General features: G+C 41.6%; 1 long non-coding RNA gene across 1 annotated transcript; it reads right to left on the reverse strand.

Moving 5' to 3' along the window:
- Positions 1-9,430: 9,430 nt before the first annotated feature.
- LOC109190463 lies at positions 9,431-10,189 on the reverse strand. Its single transcript, XR_002055706.1, has 3 exons — positions 10,151-10,189; positions 9,974-10,053; positions 9,431-9,503 (listed from the first exon to the last, which is right to left on the reverse strand). It is a non-coding gene; the product is annotated as an uncharacterized LOC109190463 (long non-coding RNA).
- Between the last annotated feature and the right edge of the window lie 11,428 nt (positions 10,190-21,617).

Consider the following 21,617-nt stretch of genomic DNA (forward strand, 5'->3'; position numbering starts at 1 on the left):
CTCACGGCGGCGGCAGCTGGACCGACGGCGACACAGGATGGCGGCGGCGATGGCGGAAGAGGTTGGGCTTTGGCGACGGCGTCGAAGCATGGACGCGGCGACGGTACACGGTCGGCGGAGATGGCTAGTGGCGGTCGGCGACTGGCGGAGACCTACGGACGAGCTGTATCGTTGGTGTTGTTGGCAGAGACCTACGGTCGGCGACTGGCAAAAACCCCACTGACACGGACGAGTTGTTAGCGGAGACTGGCGGTCGGCGAACTGAAGGAGAGGAAATTTTGGACTAACCTACGACCTTTGCGTAATTTTGTCTTAGAGGGAAGACAAAAAATTCCCAATTTTGTCTTAGAGGGAAATTTTGACTTAGGGGAAAATTTTAATTTGCCTTAGCTTAATTAGAGGGAAATTTCGTAACAAAATATTAGTTTAATTACTTGAGTCGCTACATCCGGTCAATTAAAATAAAACCGGGTATATAGGTACAGAACACGAAATTCATAGATTTCTATAATGTAGATTCATAATTTCTATACAGTATATTTCTAATTTAAATACAGTTGTATAGATTAATAATTTTTATACAATAAATTCATAATTTCTATACTTCATATTCATAATCTGTATTCTTGATTCACAATTTCTAAAATGTATAGTTATAAACACTTGGGAATATGAACATCGCAAATTATAAACACAAAGTTCTGTAATTGTGAATATAGATCAGAGTTATTCAATCATTATGAATATGCATTTCAATTCAAAAATTATGAATATATAGTTTGGTAATTATGAACATAGAGCTAATTAATTAAGATCGCGGCAAAAGAAATGGGATATAGCAAACTGTACGGCATCAATCAACTACTCTTTCATATCTATTCTCAACGTGTTCCAGGCATGTCGGAGGGGTCGATTACGTACAGTTTCGACCTTGTTAGTCTTGCGCTAGCCGGAAGGGTCGATTACCAACACATAGCTAACCTTAGCTTGTTAGTCATGCGCTAGCCGTAAGGGTCAATTACCAACATATAGCTAACCTTGTTAGTCATGCGCTAGCCGGAATAGTCGATTACCAACCCCGTCCCCCATCATATATACCGCCCTAAACCCCTACACATCATATATACCGCACCATTATGAACACCACCCCATATTGTTTTTTATACTTGATAATTATTATTATTATTTTGAATTCATAGATTGGCCTTTATTGTAATATAATTGAAAATAAAACTTTAATGAATTTACTTTGAAATTTTGGTGAATAATTTTATATTTAATTAAATATGAACGAAAATAGAGCTATTTTGGTAATATACTAGATGTTGCGCTTGAATACGTAAGTGTTGTGGTGGCTTGGTGGGTTTAGCTTAGTTTATTATGTTAGAGGTCTCAAGTTCTATTCTTCCTGGGGGGAATTCTTCAACTATTATCATTTAAAATAGTTGTCTTGGTTTTCACAAACAACACAGAAGAAACCCAGTTATATACCATATGTTGCACCTTAAGATATAAAAGTTTGTGTTGTGTAGTTGGTAAAACCTTGTATTTGTTAAGCACGAGGTCATAGGTTTGATTCTTCTAGTTAACTTCTTTGTTTTTATTTTATATACATGTTATATAATGATGTGCAACGACAACGGTTTTTTAAAACCGTTGTCTTTATAGTGTTGTTTATTCAAATACACTACAACATATCAAAGACAACGGTTAAATAAAACCGTTGTCTTAAACAAATAAAGAACATGCAAAGACAACGGTTATACAAAACCGTTGTCGTTTTAGTGTTGTGTATTCGAGTGCGCTTAACGACAACACACCAACGAAACCGTTGTCTATTTTTTAAAAAAGAGCGCACAAAGACAACGGTTGTTTAAAACCGTTGTCTTTCTAGTGTTGTGTATTCCAGTCCGCTTAAAGACAACACACCAACGACAACAGTTAAAAAAACCGTTGTCTTATTTTAAAAAAAACGCACATAGACAACCGTTGTCGTTGTGGTGTTGTCTTTTCACAAAATGCACAAAGACAACACACTTATAACAACGGTTAAGTAAAAACCGTTGTCTTTGACAAAAGTGTTGCATCAAAGACAACGGTTTTGGACCAAATTGTTGTCTTTTATACAAAAGACAACACTTTTCTTAAAAACTGTTGTCTTTCTAGTGTTGTCTATATGCATTTTTCTTGTAGTGACTAGTGATCAAAGCAATCACCAAAAACCCGTTTTCGAGCAGTGAAAGGAACAAGCAAAAGCATCTGGTGAGTCAACAACATGTATTATGTATAGGCCAGTAACCGACTGTAATGCATTAATGATCAGGTGGGCAACCCGTTTTTTCTCGAGCTCCTTGACTCGGATGCTAAACGCCATAGCCAGCGTCAACCTCTCCAAGAGTAGCGGTCGAATCCCCCGACCTTTAATTTGCGGGGCTGGTGGTCGGAATTCCTTAGTTTTAGGCTGTTTTCTTTGGCGAATGGGAGATCGGTTTCCATTGCTTTTATGGAATTCTGAAGCTGAGTAACATGCATCGCGTTATCCTCTCCGATAGTACGTACCATCGAGTCCAGAGCCCGGTCAGATTAATATTATATTGTGATTTCCTGGAACGATAGCAAGTAAGCTTCCCGAGCAACTTAACATGTAAACATGTATCCGTTCACCTTCACTAGCTTAGCCGGGTCAAGCAAATTACAAGTGATCAGACGGCATTGCCGAGTTCCCGAGCACCCCAGAGCGGTGAGGAGGTTGGGAAACCGATCATGGAACAACAACTTGTCGAGGAAACCAAAGCTCTGCAGTACACGGGAAATCATTATTTCCCCCCATCAACAAGTACATCTACTTGGCTGAGTAATTCCCGACTCCAAATGCAGTATACAAAAAGTCCAGTTCCATCAAATCCCCCCGGCCCAATGATAAGTAGGGGAAGATGAGAATGATAATCGGAGACCATGTAAAGATCACCAAGGCTGTTGTCAAAATTATTCGGTGTTCCTACAATCAGCACGGATCGGATAACTCGCCGCATTCATGACGATCACCGACCTCTCTTTATAAACTGTACTGTTTCCCGGTCTAAACTTTGTGCAAGAGCCCAACCGCTTTTCTCCGAGCATGTCTCATGTGTAAGTCTCCAAGACCACCATTGAGTTCAATTACAGTCGAACCGATCGTGGTATATGAGTTTTCGATCTCGCAAGCTTATCATCTTCTCGAAGCTAGTATTTTGTACCCGGTTTCAAGAATCATTTCTCGAGCATAAGAGTGAGCTCCGAGTCCATTGATATGCTCTGCTCCGGTCACCCTCCCAACCTCACCTATCCTCGTTGGTGTCCAAATCTGTACAAGAGCTACGTTGGTTTTCCGACTTTGCCGATCGAAACTGCTAGCACCGGTTAAGTGAACACTAGCAACTCGCGTCATTAAGGAGAAGGGTTGGGTGCATGTGGACGGTGGCTGTGTAGTGTGAGCATGGCAGTGCATGAGCAGTTTCCCAAATCTTAGTACTATGAAAAGATAAAAGAAAAGCAAAGTGATGGAATGAAGGAGTGGCTGACAAGCATTGGAAATTGCAGAATAAACGTTTTTAGAATTTGTAAATTGTTAGACTAATTTTAAAATTGTAAATTGTATTAGTTGTAGCGTTGTATTTAGTTAGAATAGACGAATAGTCCTAACAAATTGTATAAGTTACATACTTATACTTAGAAAAATTGTAATAGTAAGTGATAGTGTTCATACACGTGGACTTAGGAGTAGTCTAAATAACCTAGCTCGAGGGCCGACTGGAGGCGGTTGGGCAGCTCTGGGCTAAGTCTCTCTGATCTTCCAAAAGTCCCTTCATCATGGTCCTTGCCTAGTATTTATAACGGAAGAAGCTAAGTTCATTCCCTCCGAGGCATCAACATGTAATACACGTGTCACACACGTGTCTCCACCTAAGACTAGCCTCTTGCTTACCCCTAACGATGACACGTAGCTCCTTCTTAATTCCGAAGCCAAGTTAAAGGGGTCGGGAAGGTAATCAGTCAGGTAAGCAGTCGGGCAACAAGCATCGATCGGGAAACTTCGAGCAAGGACAAACGGTCAAGAAAGTTCACCGGGCAACCAAAGCACATGTGGACCTATCGGTCGGGATTTATCCTACCAAGAGTCCCCCCCAGCCTGGATCGTTTCGACGGCTCCGAGAAGACGTTCTAGGCTAAGAGATAACATCATCACTCGGAACTTAGACCGATCCACCCACGTGGCTAACTTGATGACACAATGACCACGTTCCGCCCTGCGGCTACCTCGTGATCCGAGAGAACGTCTTGGCTATGCTAAGCAACTCCCGCCAAATACGTATCTATAAATAGGCGTGTGTGGCCTCCTTTCTATGCTTTCACCGCTGTAGAAACCACTCAGACGTTCCCGAGCCAACTATACTGCAAGCGCTCGAGCACTCCCGTTTTTACTTCTACAAGATCAATCCGATCGGTAAGCTCGCATTCCTCCTTTTTATTGCTTTTTATTTTCATTAGCTTGGTTTTCCCCGGTTTATATTCCTTTCACCCCGTTTGTCTCGGGTTATCACGACCCGATCCTCTCCTCTGAAACGCCGCCCTATCCTTTATGAAGGATAATGTCGAGCTCGGATAGTCAAAACGCTTCCGTTGCGGATTACGACGACGACATGGAGATCGATAGCGAGGAAAAAATGATTGAAGAGTCGTCTAAGGCAACTCTCGGTGCCCCATCGTCACCTGCAGCTGGGGACGCGGCAGAGGCCTCCGAACATTCCGGGGAATCATTGAGCGACGAGAGAGAGGCTTCAGACCACACGAGCGCTGTAACACCCTACTTTTCTTAAAATTAATTACCGTTCTAAAAACCAAATTAAGATAAACTAAGCAGCGGATAAACAAACTTAAATAACAAACTAGTGGGAATGTCACCGCCACAACCACCCTTCCACGGTGATTGCACAGGCTAAGGATAGAACTAAATCATCAAGTCGAACTAAAATTGAAATTACTTAATTAAAGCCACTTGGGGAAAAACACCCTGGTGTCTATCACCAAACATAAATAACATAAGTCTACAATCCATCAACCAAAACATCATAAAGATAAACAGAGTTTAGACTATTAGATCTACTAAACTAGTCTAACTCGAACAACTCTCAAACGCTGGGCCCACCTGAAAGGGGTTTTGCAAAACAACAAGTAGACAAGTAGAAAACACCCGTTAGCACGAAGCTAAGTATAACCACACTCAACCCTGTAAAATACTACATTATATACTTTGGAAAAACATTTGCTCACATTCTCAAATCAAGCAATCTCAACACTTACACAACTTTAAGATAAACTACAAGCTTTCTATATGCTCGCAACCTATAATATCAACAGGCATGCTTCAACGATAAATACTTATCAACATAATCACTCTAACACATATTCATCATAGCAAAACTCATCATGATGATCTCATGCTATCAAGCAATTGCATACTATCAATCAATAAGAAATTGTTCTCATGCTTTTGAGTTCTCATCATGCAAACTAGATATATAAGACATCAATATGCAACTAAGGCAATCATACTCAATATACAATCTCGGTTAATCATTCTCATTATGCAATCTAGTGCAAACATTCTCATTATGCAATCTCGTGCAACATTCTCATTATGCAATCTCGTGTAACATTCTCATTATGCAATCTCGTGCAAACATACTCATTATGTAATCTCGTGCAATACTATACTCAAATGCATTAGGATGCTATAGGATAAGTATACTTATACGCTCGTTTGAAAATAGAATACTTTTCTGTGGAGGTTTCTTAGAGCCACAAGGACTCGCTTGCTTTCATTTCTTAGAGTCGCAATGGCTCGCTTTCTTAGAGTCGCAATGACTCGCTTTCTTAGAGTCGCAATGACTCGCTTTCTTAGAGTCACAATGACTCGCTTTCTTTACAAATGGATAAGGTAGGAACTTCACCGTAGCGTGAACGAACCTATCCCGGTACGACCTCTAGCCGACCTATGCTCAATCTCATCCACCGAACCACTCTCTTGGTTCTAAACTCATCTCTGTGGAATTAGGTATCGAACTTTTAGTGTGCACACCCCCTGACCAGGATTCCAAGCTTGGCTGGAAATTTCCAACCTTGTAACGTGGGAATATGCCGCGTTACATACACTTAGACCGCAATGTCCATTTCTTTCTTCCCAAGAGGACATAGTCCAAACGGGTCCTCTAAAACAAGGTTTTCCTCACCATAGTTATATATAGATATATCACTCATGCATCTCATATATGCAACATTTAACTTATGCAAAAAGAAATGCACATACTTCTCAACTCATTCTCAAAAGACAAGATAAAGATGCTCTACATGGAAATGAGATATTTGGAAAATAATACTTAGGCTCACGTTGGCCACTTATGCACTTTTAAAACGTGATATGCTCAAAATGGCATTTACTGTAACCATATGCTTCTACTTTCTATTCGTTGTGAAACTCAACAATTCAATAAAACATGCTTGAAACTCATAACTTAACAAATCTTCTCAAATACACTTAGCAAGTAGTTAGCATGCTATTTGAACTCAAAAATATACTCACAGTAAACATACTCAACATTATGAACTTGGCAGTGAACTTCAACAATTTATTGTAAATACTTTAGGCATGCTTTGCTAGCGAAAACCAACCATTTAGGCTCATGCTTTTCTATTTACAAAAATAAAATATCATGCTCAACTCATGAATTGAAACAAGTCTGGTAATTCATAAGTCCAAAAACAGTGAATGAAACCAAATACTTCTGCAACAATTTCTTTTACAAAAACAATCATAAATAGCTCAAAACTTAACCAAAACCAACGAAATCAAAGCCAAAACGTGTATCAAGACGACCCCGAGGTACCGAACCGCAAGGGCCCGTGATACCTGGTTCGAAACGACACGTAGCTAAGCCGCAAGGGCCCGGCCACTGCACAAGGAACAACTTCACAGACCTTGGGGCGGGGCTCAACTAGGTTCGCCCCTCAAACCGCCATTTCGCTGGCTCTAGGCAACGACCCTCTCCTAGGGCCGTTCCCTAGGCCCGGCTGGCCATGACTCTAGCCAACGGTCCCCTTGTTGGGCCGTTGGCTGGGGCCGGTGAATCTACTGGTGCACACTACCTGTGCACCAGATGATTTCTTCTCATCTGCAAAATATTTTCAGACAATTCTAGCACATCCAAAACATCAACAACACATCATAGACAAGTAATAGATCACTTAATAGCTCAAACACTTCAAGGATCTAGCATTTCTACTCATTTCTACTTATAAAACAATGGTTTCACAGAGCCAAACTTAAGATGGGAGTCCATGGGGTTATACCTTTGTTGTTTGCTCTTCCTTCTCTTTGTGTGGTTCCCTTTCCTTTCTATCTCAGGTGTTACCCTCCTTCACCACCTATTTCCTCAAGCAAACATAGATACACACTAAGTTTAAGACAACTCAGAGATGGAAGGTGGATAATGCAAGGTCTGAGAATGAAATGGATGAATAGAGATTGTGGAACTTACTGCCTTTGCTTCCTTTCTTCTACAGAGCTTAGAAAATGGAGAGGGAAATGAAGAGGATCAGGAGAAACAAGATGAGAGGGTTCTATTTATATGGGTGCAAAACCCTAGGTAGATCACCAATGATTGGTTGATGGCAAAATAGTAATTTGGTTGAGTTCTACAAAATATCAGGCAAGCCTGTGGTCTATCATGCAACATGAACCATAGTCTAGGAATGAGATTTTAAATAGTTTGGGGTCAAAAATACATTTTTCCAAAAATACTTTCTAGACAACCACTTAGTTTAGATTTCTCCACTACAAGAATGTTAACATTTAGCGACGTTTTTTAAACGTCGGTAAAAATAAAAATACGTCGCCAAATGTCTTTACTGACGAAATAAAAACGTCACCCGGACCGTCGGGTTAGCGGCGTATGGAAAGGTATTACTGACGAAGTTAATTTTTCGTCATAAAATATTACGATTACTGACGTTTTTACATGGTCTTGATAATGTCATGGAATACATACTTTTTGAAACGAAATATTAACAAAAACGTCGGTAATAGTTTGTGACGAAGTAAAATATTTCGTCAGCAAATGTGTTTTTACTGACGTTTTCTACACAATTATGCTTGTCATGAATAAATTTAATTGGTGACGAAAAATGAAATGTGTTATTTTATTGACGATTGTGTACGTTATTATGTTGTCACTAAAAAAAATTAATTGATGACAAAATAACAATTTGTCAGTAAAAAGACATTTACTGACATATTTTCCATATTCGTTGTGATCGCAAAATTTTATATTTGGAGATATTTGCAATTTTTTTAACAATTGATGATATTTACATATGCTTGTATATAAAAAGATTTATACAACAGTTTCATGTAATTGAAAATAAAATATTTTAGCATCAATTAAATGTTCAAAATAAGAGAATATATACATTTTATATTTTATAGTATAATATTGAATTACAAGGATGTAATGTGTATATAATGGGTCCAGCATATCTCCATGGTTGTGTAGTAGGTGAACAACAGCTGCAAACATGGGCTCTTTGTCATTCATGGGATCCGGATCCAAATACATATCAAGCAACCTAAGAAAATAAATCAATGAAAAATAAGCAAAGATTTATCTAGCAGAGAACACTAAGAACATTAATAGATTGCAATATGAGAGTCAACCAGTGTTCCAGCATCTGCTGGATAATCTAAACAGTACAATATGCAATTGGAAAAATAATAAGACCATCAACTAGACTATAGAAATAAAATCACAAAAATTACTCAAAAGATGACTACTGCACCTTCACTGTGATGAATTCAATTATAAAGAAAACATAAATTGCAATTGGCCACTCTAATAGAAGTGATCTTTCCCCTTTCTATTTCACCACCCAGACCAACAACCAATAATAATAAATGTATGTATGCGTCTATGCATGCATGTTTGTGTATACAGGTATCCAAGAAGAAAATGGGGAGGTAAATGTGGGAGAAAAGCTCACATTTAGTCCTCAAATTAAATACGAGCAGAGCAATATTCAAGGATGTTTCAGCCTCAAAGCCCAGATAGACACAGGTACTCATGGAGGGATTAACCTGACCATAATATCCTAAATTAATCATTGCATTAATTTTACAAAAGCAATCTTAATGCCTCAATTTTTATTTTATATATATATATATATATATATATATATATATATATATATATATATATATATATATATATATATATATATATATATATATATATATAAGTTTTAAATTTTAACAAAATATTAAGTATAATATAAGTTCAAAATAAACAAACACATTATAAATCATAATGAGCCTCATGAATCATTATAGTCAGTTTTTACCTATGAATTCCATAACCAGAACATGCAACCTCAAAAGAAGTGGAGTTGGGCACCTTATTCCAACTGCCTTGAGCCTGCAGTTGCAGAAGCACTTTCAGTAAATGAATCATGTAAGGAAATTAACAGTGTTCTATGCTGATATAATAGGGGAATGACACTTCTTCCTGAAAGTAATACAACTATACCAATCACTATGGCCCATATAACTAGCAACTAACAACCTTACAAAAACACAGTCTTACAAACAACTAATTTCAAAAAGCACAACATGAAGCAAACATATGTTTATGATTAAGGCAACAAAATAAAACAGCATTTTTGTAGAAAATCTAAGAGAAAATGAGATCAACAGAGCATCTTAAAACTAGTAAAAGTGTGCACAGTTTAGTTTCATAAGCTTAGATCTAGAAGATAAAATCAATAATAATTATGCACACTTTCACTAGTTCTATGCTTAGTAGAAGACAAAATCAATCATAATTATGAAATCAACATAAAGATAAGATTAGTAGAAAGGAATTAAACGCTTAGAATAATTTTATACTTAAATACAAGGACTGAAGTCTTGTAAACTTTGATTGCAAATTCCTGCCCATATGATTTTGTAGCATGGTAAACATTGGCCTGTTTGAAAAAAACAGGTGACATCAATTCAAGTGGACAGCTTACAGGAAAATATAACTAAGAAGCAAACTTGGCAAACAAAATCACATTGACATACTTCTTTACCAGTTGAAATGCAGCCATTGATGATATCATGAAACACACCACAGTCCAACATTTTAAATAAAACCATGCGAGTTCTCGGGTCAATTGCCTGAAAACAAAACGAGATCTTAGCAAGAAGTACTAACATCCTTGATAATACAACCATTACATAATGTAAATGCTCAGCGAAACAAATACAAACAATAAATGATACAGCAAAGTATGGACCTTTTCTGTAGAACATTTGTTTAGCTATCCTGATTATCTAGAAACAAAAATCTAAAAATGTTAATTGAAAAATGAAAGAAACAAATCAACTGCATTTACAATAATTTTTAGTTGGTTTTTCAGATTTTGTGGCTGAGCTGGAACCCTGTAAGGCGGTAATGGTGTAATGGTAACCCTCCACAGAGAAGTGAATTCCTAAGAAATTTACCTTAAACAAAAATTGGTTAGGTCACAATCTCAGTAATTGTTCTATTCAATGACAAAGCTTATTAATAAATATGTGTTGTAACTGCAGGTTGGGATCATCCTATGGTTAATCCTGTGTATGTACTAGGGTCAGCAAAACTATATGATGCAAGTCATTAGGCATCAAGCTAATAATCCTTGATACATTTTTACTGTGAGCCAATAATTAAGTAGGATTCAACTTAAACAAGCATCCAAGCCCTAGATCACAATATTTTCACCCAAACAAAACCCTAGCTAGCTCAGATTTTGCATATTAAACACCAAATCATGAGAAAAGGGAACTCTTAAATTTCTAAACTCCTAACCTTCATATGAGTAATTCATAATGAATTTAAATAAATAAATATATATATATATATATATATATATATATATATATATATATATATATATATATATATATATATATATAAAATAAAAAACAAATCACAACAAAGTTTTTAAAGAAATTACAGAGAAAGCTATCCTATTCTAACTAATGAGAGCAAAAAATTACCCAAATGATACCAAAAATAGAGTTTATACATGGATGCTTGGTGGAGATTAGTTGATTAGGGTTTGTATTTACCTGGACATGAATCTTCTCTTGTAAGCTTGGGTCCTTTTGGAAGACTTCCACTGGGGTTTGCAGAGATGAAGGCAGAGAAAATAGTGATGAGATGAGGGGAAAATAGTGAAATTAAAAGCAAAGAAAATTTCATTATACTGCAGTGAGATTAGGGGAAAACCAGAGACACGGGTTCTTAGGCCTCTTTAGTCTATGAGAACAGCAAAATACACATGAAATTATCAAAGTTAAAAGGATCTAATTCATTCTAAATAACTAACCTGCAAGCGGAAAGAAATTAGTGAATTCACTGGCTTAGAGGTCAATGGAAATGGCTATGGTCCATTCTAAAGGATCTTCAGCGTCACCTCTCTTCCTTCTATAGTGCGACGCCGCTGCAGAAACGACAACACTCTTCTCGCAGTGGAAATGGCGATGGTGTCACGGAGCGGTGCTGATGAAGGCGAATGGCGATGGTGTCACGGAGTGGCGAATGGCGATGGTGTGTTTTGTACTGCGTACTGCTGCTAGGGTAGTGTAGAGAGGCGAAGTTGGAAGATTTTTACACAATTTTTTTTTTAAATTTCTGAAGATATTCTTTCTTAATGGCGCCAAGTGATAAAAATTTTTCCCACCAAATATTTTCACTTTTCCCGACGTTTTATGCTAAAATTGATTTTTAAAACAAAATATTTAGGGACACTTATTATAAAACGTCATTGAATCTATATCTTTATCGACAAAAAAATTATATTTCGTCAGTAAATATTACAAAAAAAAATTATTGTCTTTACCCAAATATATAGTGACGTTATTTAATATAACGTCACTAACTGTTATATTTAGCGACGTTTTTTAGAGCGTCGTTAAAATTTTCGTCGGGAAATGAAAGATTTCTTGTAGTGCTCCCGGTTTCACTCAGATTGACTTTCGGGTCAAAAACTTGGTACGCAATGTACCCGAGAATTTAGGATTTTTGAATTAAAATAATTTCCGGTGCTGAATTCACGTAAAATGTAACCCAAAATAATTTATTCAAATACGAAGTTTATCTCAAAAAGTTTTATAGAGTGAAAAATGGCTATTTTGGAATTTCTTAAAACCGAATTTATAAAATAAAATTTTGGGTTGTCACAGGCGCTTCCTCAGCACCTGACGAACCAGAAACGCCAACCCGCACGCTGGGGATCGGGCCCGACCCCCACTTGTCACCCCGCTCAGTGGGAGCTTTGTCTGGGGCCGCCGCAAGGGACGCTCCGGCAACGGTCGAAGAGGAGATAAAAATGGTCTTCCTCAACAGCGAGAGCGTCGATCGGCAAAAGTGTCTACTGACCACCAATGAAGCAACGGACGAGTAGCGTTCAACACCCGGAGATCCTCCGGGGGAGTCAAGGAGCGCCATCGGGGCAAATGTATCGGGCTTCATTACGATTCCCTGAAGGCCTCGATCACCTTCCCCTTCTCCCCCTTCTTGACCGCCTTTCTTGGCTACTTCCGGGTTTTACCGGGACAAATTTGCCCAAACACCCACCTAATCATTCCATGCTTCCCGCAAATTTGCGCCCGGCACAATGCAGTATGCACGATGGAGTTATTCAACTTCATCTATGTTGTTGGTCCCGATAGGGTGGTGAAAGTCTAGAGAGGGGGGGGGGGGGGGGTGAATAGACTTTCAAGCTTTTTCACAAGTAATAACTCTTTGGTAACTTCAACTCTAAGTAACAAGTAAATAGAGTTAGCTTGAACTGCACAGTGGAATAAATAGGTGTAAAGAGTTATGCTCAATTAATAATTTGAATCACATGCACGTGTATAGCAAGTTTAAATGAGGTGTGAGGATGACATGAATATCTTGAATATTTAAAGGAGATGGTTCACTCAATATGTAACAATAATATTCAAGACTATAAATAAGATATCGTATCACGTCGACCGTATGACGAACGTCACATGCAATACGTCAAACTTGCTTAGAATAAGTCACTATTTAAGCCTGAAAAGTTTGAGTTACATACATACGTAAAAACATGCTAAACCCAAATGATTAAGATTAACTGTGAATAGTAAACGGGTTAGTCGGATAAGATAGATAGATAGAGCAAATTATGTAAGTGCAGTATGTAAATGAGAGAGGCTTTTTATAGTGGTTCGGAAGTGGCGTAATCTTCCTAGTCCACTTTACTCCATTCACTTCTAGGAGTAATTCACTATTTTCCACACACAGTTACAATAGTGAATAAGCGCTACACAAGCACTTCTTCCGGATGTCTTGCACACAGCTACACCCAACTCCGAGTGTGTCGCACACAGCTACACTCAACTACGAGTATTTCGCACACAGCTATACTCAACGCCAACTAAGTGTTTTGCACACAGCTCCACTTAGCAACCACGAGTGTTTTGCACATAGCTACACTCACTAGAGTATTTTGCACACAGCTATACTCTTCTAACAATTACAAATACAAAGGTAATTGTATCTCTCTCCAACTATTTTTGAGACTATTCAGACTAAGTCTCTAAAGAATATTTGAGCAATTGCACTTTTCGAATTTTGCACTTGTTTATCCGTGTGTATTTTTTGTATTCACCTCTATCTTTTCTTCAAGTCTTCATGTCCCTTTTATAGATAATCAAATATATCCGTTGGAGTGGGATAATTTGATATTTGAAATTTGAATCTTCATAGCCTGCTATTGTTGACAACAGTAGATCTTCAATTTTGATTTGATTGTCAACTTGCCTGACAAAATAATATTTTATCTCAACTTGATTTTCAAGTTGTTTCTTAAAATATTATTTTTGTTGTCAATTTGAATTTCCAACGAATCTTTGAAATAAATTCTTCTGATAGAATTTATTTCTAGGATAAGTTTTTATATTCATGTCTTCATAAATATTTCTCACGTTCTGATCATATCTTCAGGCAACTTTGGACTCTTGTGGCATGTGGGTAGATTCAAAATAAATTCTTTCGAATTTATCCATTTTCTGATCATCTTGCTTCTTTGCCACATTGTGCTCCTTTGACTTAGGCACTTCTTGCTTGTTTGACTTGAACATTGTGATTTTCTGATTTGGTCACATTGTGCTCCTTTGGACACATCGTGCTTGTTCACATTTTTGCCACATTGTGCTCCTTTGACTTAGACACTTCTTGCTTGTTTGACTTGAACATTGTGCTTTTCTGATTTGGTCACGTTGTGCTCCTTTGGACACATCGTGCTTGTTCACATTGTGCTCCTTTTCAGACATCTTGCTTGTACACATCGTGCTTCTTAAGAACATTGTGCTCCTTGGGAACATTGTTCTTGTACGCATCGTGCTCCTTAAGAACATTGTGCTTGTCTGAATTCTTGACTTGTAAAAAATAAGTCCTTGGAGGGGAATCAATCTCAGGTATGATCGTTTTAAGTAAGGACTTCTACCATTTCACCGTTAAGCTCATCCAATTATTTGTTGCAACGCCATTCTTTTATGCTTCTTTCTCGGATGAATACTCGTAGGACCAAAATTAATTTCCCAAATTAATTTTGTTCTTCATATGGTAGATTTCCTTTGACTCGATATTCTGGTTTATGATGCTTGAGCTAGAGACCTAAAATCTAAGGGGATCTATAGTACATTTGGCTCATCAAAACTTACAAAAATATTCCTATCATATGTCGTTAAACCCTTAGCGGCTAAGCACGGGGGGGGGGGGGGGGGGGGGGGGGGGGGGAGGAGAGTTCTTAATGGCTCAGTCCAGGGAGTTCCTTTGCTCGATCCCAAACCTCCTAGGAAACAACCGGGGATGGAAAAACAGGATCTTTTCTATTAAATGCGATCCGTGGATCCTCCTAGTCGAAAGGACGTGGGCCTCTAATTTTAGGAAACAAGTACAGCCACCGCCCACTCAAGCCCTTCAAGAAGTTACTTCTCATATCTCTTGTGAATATTACGAGTACAAGCACTTTCGATCGAAGGACGCTTATAACAACGCTCGGCTACCTCCCCTTCGGTACGATCTGAAGCTGAAATACAGACCGCGGCCTGCAATTACAAGGGCCGTCATACCTTCACAGTCGCGTATCCCGATTGACGAAGGTTGTTCTTCGCCATACTACCGGGCTTTGTCTTACCGACTGTTCACTGATTAACGATACTTTTGCTTATTTTTACAGGTATGGGTCCAGCTCGAGGTTTCCCTTCCTCCACCTCCGGTTCGAACCGTGCTCTCCGAGCTAAAGCCGTGCTCGGGAAGAAAACTTCTAGCGCCTCACCATCTCTAGCAACAGGGGCGGGTAATCCGATTGCTCCTGCCGACCGCCCCCTTGGAACTTCACCTCTGCATCCGAAGTGGCTTTGCCCCGCGGTTCAGGGGTGGATCTACAAACCATCTGAGTCCCCAATAAAAAGAGCAAGGACAAAGCAGCGGGGAGTGATGCTGAGGAAGTGGTGCCGCTCAAACGACGCCGCCGAGCGAGCCTTCCGCCTGAGACTCCTTTGATCGAGGCCCTGACGAGCGGGGGTCCGACTAGCTCGCTCATGTAAAAAATTAACGCTCTATTGCCGACTGATGACAACCTGAGGAGTTGGACGCCCAACCAGGTCGCTGAACGTGGGGTCCACGACATAATTCAGGTTCATATTAACTCTTCCTCTAACTCTTTTCAGTCGTCTTACTCGGTAAACAATGCACCTAACCTAGATTTTCGCAGCTGACCCGCGTGCTTACTGATCTTCACTACCGCGCCCTCTTGGCGAACGAGGCCAAGGCATTGAAGCAGGTCCTCAGTCGGCGAGATCATGAAATTGTCGACTTGAAAAAAGAGCTGAAAGCTGCAAAGGAAGCCCAGTCGGCGGCTGAGAAAGACGCCCGGATCGCTCGGAAAGAGGAGGATGAGCTGAAAACTCACCTGAGCAACATGGACGAACTAGCGGCCTTTCTATGCCGTGATGCTGGATCCGCTGAGCAATTCTTTCGAGCTTTCATGAAGAAAAAGCTCGGGGAAGACCTGGTGTGGTCATTAGGTCATTGGGCCTACGCTTCCGGGCAACGGGCTATGCGGAAGGAAGCCGAGATGATTATGGAAGAGGTTTTCGAAGGGGAAGACCTTCAGACTGTGCTGGCCAACCTGCCGGATGATGTTCCTGACCCCGGTCCTGCTCCGTATTCCGACCCAGTTCCCGGTGTCACGGATCTTAACTCGGAAAAGGAGGGTCCGTCTGATCGGCAAGGTTTCATTCCTACCGACACGGCTAGCAAAGATGCCCCGGGCGCTTAGATTGATTTTCCTATATTTTTGTTTTTGCGGACTTATCGATCGGGAGCTCGGTCCTGTTGTACCGAGCACATAACTCTCTTAAATTCAATTTTATTTTGATGTTTCCTTCATACTTTACCTTTCGTAATTTCATGCACGAATTAACTTCGACCACTTTAACGAAATTTGGTGTGCATGTTTAGTAAATTGGCTTAACTTATGAGCGCCTTTTAATTTACGAGCGCCTTTTACTATGGATCCCGAGCACAGACAACCAAACGCAACGCAAACAGCCGAACATTTACCATCTGGTGCGTTTCTTGCTTTAGTGCTTATTAGCGCTCGGTTTATTTGGTTTCCGGTTTGCTGCTTTAACGCCTATTGTTCTTATTAAACTTTAGCATTGGCTATTAGCACTATTAGCTCTTTCTCCTTCCAGCCCCCCCCCCCCCCCCCCCCCCACTGTCAGCCATACAAGGGACAAGTGTGGGTGAAAGTGATCAAAGATATCCTTTGCGAATTTGTTTCCAAGTTGCAGCGATCGTTATCTGATCGCATTATATGAACGTTTAGCTTTCGAATTTATGGTCTTTAGGCTATCGTCCAAGTTGGTTAAAATCGGACCAAGTTTATGCGACTTTGTGGTTGTCGGGTTATTATCCTCATCGGTTGGGGCTGAGTCAAGTTTATGCAACATTGTGGTCGTCAGGTTATTACCCTCATCGGTTGTGGCTGGATCAAGTTTATGCGACATTGTGGTCGTCGGGTTATCACCCTCATCGGCCAAGGCCGGGTCAACGTAGATGATCTCTAACGCTCAACTTGGTGATCTTCAAGGCTGATGTGACTCACGTCGATCGGACTAATTGCTATTACGAACCTGAATGATATTATATTGAAAAATTATACATAGATATTATCGATCGGTAGCGCAGTTCGCAGACTGACCGTAATCTTCCGACCGGTTTTACATGACACTTGAGACGAGCAAAACAACACGCAGGTTGGTGCCCACTCCCAACTTTACCTAAGAAACAGAGGAAAGCAAAAGCTGCAATGCCCCTAATGACGGAACAAGACCAAATTTTCGAGTTCCAAGTCCGGTCAATCGGTCTTCCGGTAGTAGTTTCCAGCCGGTAAGTACCCGGGCCAACTACCGCCGAAATGACATATGGGCCTTCCCAGTTTTGAGCGAGTTTTTCCCCTTTTAATGGCTGGCTCGCCTCCCTACGGCGTAGAACATAGTCCCCAACCTGGAAATATCGAGGCCGAATGTGCACATCTCGACTTGTTTTCACCTTCTTCTGGTACTCAACCGCTCGGCGGGCGGCTAAGTCCCTCTTCTCCTCTACACAATCCAGGTCCGTAATAAGGAACTGCTCGTTTTTCGCGGCGTCATATGCTCTCTCCCGCGCGGTCGGGATCCAAGCCTCTATCGGAAGACGAGCCTCTGCATCATATACTAATGCGAATGGAGTATCTTTGGTGGCCTCCCTGGGCGTCGTTCGGTATGTCCATAAGATAAATGGCAATTCTTCCGCCCAGCTCCGGCCCACAGAGTGTAACTTTTTCTTCAATCCTTCTAGGATGGTGCAGTTTGCATTTTCTACCTGGACATTTCCTTGAGGATAAGCTACTGACGATCGTATGGACGTGGTCCCAACAGTTGCCAAGAAATTTCGAAAGTACTGTCCCTAGAACTGCCGTCCATTGTCCGTTATCAATTGGACCGGGACACCGAAACGCGATATCATGTTCCGCCACAAGAATCGAGCACACTGTTGTGAAGTAATTGTGGCTAAGGGCTCCGCTTCAATCCACTTGGAAAAATAATCGATAGCCACAATGATGAAACGACGACGCCCGGATAGCCTCAATTGGACCGAGCGAACGGGATAACCGTGCTTACCAGTTGGTAGTAGGTTGCGGGATGCCCGGGCATCCGTGCATACAATTGACAGGTTTCACAATCTTTAGCTACTTTCTCACAGTCCAGCTGTATCGATTGCCAATAATATCCAATGACCATAATGCGACGAGCCAAGGAGCGCCCACCCTGGTGGGACGAGCACAAGCCCGAATGTAGCCCATTCATGACAAGTTCAGCTTCAAAGCTAGTTAGGCATCTCATTAAAGGTTCATCATATGATCGACGATATAAGTGGCGGTCTAACACTTGGAATCTGGGGGCTTGGAGTCTAGCCTTCCGAGCCCTCTGAGTGTCGTCCGGTAATCTTCCATCTCGTAAATACCTATGATGTCAGCAATCCATGTTTCCTCCTCCGCCTGAATGTGAGCGGTCAGCAATCGATTGATGCTGGGCGCTGGAATCACTACGATCCGGGCAATCTTAGAAATGTGTTCTGGAGCGTCTTGTGCCAATTTGGATAGGATATCTGCATCAGCATTGTCTAGACGCGAAACATGTCGAACAGCGTATGCCCGGAAGAAACTCAACATCTCCAACGCCAAATCACGATACGAAAGCAAACTCTCTCCATTGACCTCATACTCCCCCAAGACTTGCCCTACAACCAAGGTAGAATCAGTTTGCACTCGGATGTAGGTAGCCCCCAGATCCCGAGCGTACTAGAGACCGGCGATGAAAGCCTCATATTCAGCTTCATTATTGGTGGGAGCAAACTGATACACCTCCGGCTCCCTTCTTGTTGCTCGAGCCATCTGTAGTTATTGCCCACCAAAGCTGCATCGGGATCTTCCAAGCTTTGGGGCTGCATGTCCCGAGCGGTGCACTCGACAACAAAGTCAGCTAAGGTCTGACCTGTAATGGCCGGTCGAGGTTTATATTCTATGGCAAATTGGGTGAGCATCAATGCCCATTTGACCAGACGACCGGAAGAAGAAGCTGTTCGGAGGACGGCTCCGATAGGTTGATCAGTCAAAACGCGAATCAATTGGCCTTGGAAATAAGGAGCCAATTTCTTAGCCGCTATATACAAGTCGTACACTGCTTTTTCCATCCGGGAATAACGAAGTTCCGGGCCATGCAACGCGTGACTAACATAATACATGGGTCGTTGTACGGACTCGAGATCCGTTCGGCACAACACTGCACTCACGGCCCGGTCAGATACAGCGAGGTAGACCTCCAGATCTTCTCCAGGTTCCGGTTTGGATAAAACGATTGGAGACATCAAATACTCCTTCAACTCATTAAAAGCTGACCGGCATTCTTCATCCCAAATGAATCCATTGACCTTTCTCAAGACTTTGAAGAACGGTAAAGCCCGCTCAGCCAACTTAGAAAGAAACCGGCTCAAGGCGGCCAACATGCCCGTGAGCTGTTGGACCTCCCGAACGGTCGAAGGCGGCTGCATATCAAGTATCGCCTTGACCTTTGAGGGATTTAGTTCGAACCCCCTCTTAGTCATCATGAAACCTAAAAATTTTCCCGTCTGAACTGCAAACGTGCACTTATTAGGGTTCAAATGCAACTGGTATGTTTTCATGATCTGGAAGCATTGACGAAGATCTCGAACAAGGAGTTAACCATCCGCTGGTAAGTGGCCCCAACATTCCGAAGACCGAACGACATGACTCTGTAGCAATATAAACCATCCGGTGTCGCGAAAGAAGTTTTACTTTCATCGTCATGAGCCATCATGACTTGGTGATACCCTTTGAAGGCGTCCATAAAGCTCATCAAATTCGCGCCAGCCGTCTCGTCCACCATTTGATGGATGCTCGGCAAGGGGTAAGGGTCTAGCGGGCAAGCTTCGAGCAAGGACAAACGGTCAAGAAAGTTCACCGGGCAACCAAAGCACACGTGGACCTATCGGTCAGGATTTATCCTACCAGCAAGTATTAATTGTAATAAGCCCGGTTAGGTTGGCCTTACCACCACCAGCATTGTTAAGTCCGGGAAAAGTCTCGGCACCAAGCCCTACTAAGTAGGCAATTTTGGTCTCCGGACCCATGAGGACAATGGTCCGACCTACGGCCGCAGTGTCGATAAACTTTATGTTCCGGTCTTATACCGATGAGGAAAATGCTTTGACCTACGACCGCAATGTCGATAAACTTTATGCATGTTCTGGTTTTATACCGATGAGGACAAGGCTCTGGCCTACAACCGCAATGTCAATAAACTTTATGTTCCGATCTTATACCGATGAGGACAAGGTTCCGGTCTACGACCGCAATGTTGATAAACTTTATGTTCCGGTCTTATACTGATGAGGATAAGGCTCCGATCTACAACCACAATGTCAATAAACTTTATGTTCCGGTCTTATACTGATGAGGACAAGGCTCCGATCTACGACCGCAATGTCGATAAACTTTATGTTCTGGTCTTATACCGAAGTGGACAAAGGTCCTTTAGCTCCGGTCTTATACCGAAGAGGACAAAGGTCCTTCAGTTCCAGTCTTATAACTGAAGAGGACACGTGCTACCATTACGACCAAAAGGTCGGGATAAACTACGGTTTCCAAACCCACGAGGAAGAGCTACCCTTGGCCACTTTGGTTTGTAAATTGTATCATGATCATGTATGTGGATTGGTCGTGTGATAGGTCCCATTAGGTTGGCATTGCCACCACCAGGGCTATAAGTCCGGTTAGGTTGGCATTGCCACCACCGGCGCTCTACGTCTGGTTAGGTCGGCATCGCTACCACCAACGCTCTACGTCCGGTTAGGCCGGCAGCGCCACCACCAGCGCTCTAAGTCCTGTTAGGTCGGCATCGCCACCGCTGGCGCTCTACGTCCGGTTAGGTCGGCATCACCACCACCAGCGCCCTAAGTCCGGTTAGGTCGGCATTGCCACCGCCGGCCCGGTTAGCCCGAGATCGCATCTCGGCATAAGACCTACAAGGTAGGTAGTTAAGTCCAGTTAGGTTGGCTTTACCATCACTGTTGCTATAAGTCCGGTTAGGTTGACATTACCACCACGGGCGCTCTACGTCCGGTTAGGTCGGCATCACGACCGCCGGCGCTCTACGTCCGGATAGATCGGCAGCGCCAACGCCGGCGCTCTATGTCCAGTCAGGGCGCTCTACGTCTGGTTAGGTCGGCATTGCCACCGCCGGCCGGTTAGCCCGAGATCGCATCTCGGCATAAGACCTACGAGGTAGGCAGTTAAGTCTGGTTAGGTCGGCTTTACTACCAGCGCCATAAGTCCAGTTAGGTTGGCATTGCCACCACCGGCGCTCTACGTCCGGTTAGGTTGGCAACGCCACCGCCGACGCT

This window comes from Ipomoea nil, unplaced genomic scaffold (assembly GCF_001879475.1).
Source record: "Ipomoea nil cultivar Tokyo-kokei standard unplaced genomic scaffold, Asagao_1.1 scaffold0202, whole genome shotgun sequence".
Classification (NCBI taxonomy): Eukaryota; Viridiplantae; Streptophyta; class Magnoliopsida; order Solanales; family Convolvulaceae; genus Ipomoea; species Ipomoea nil.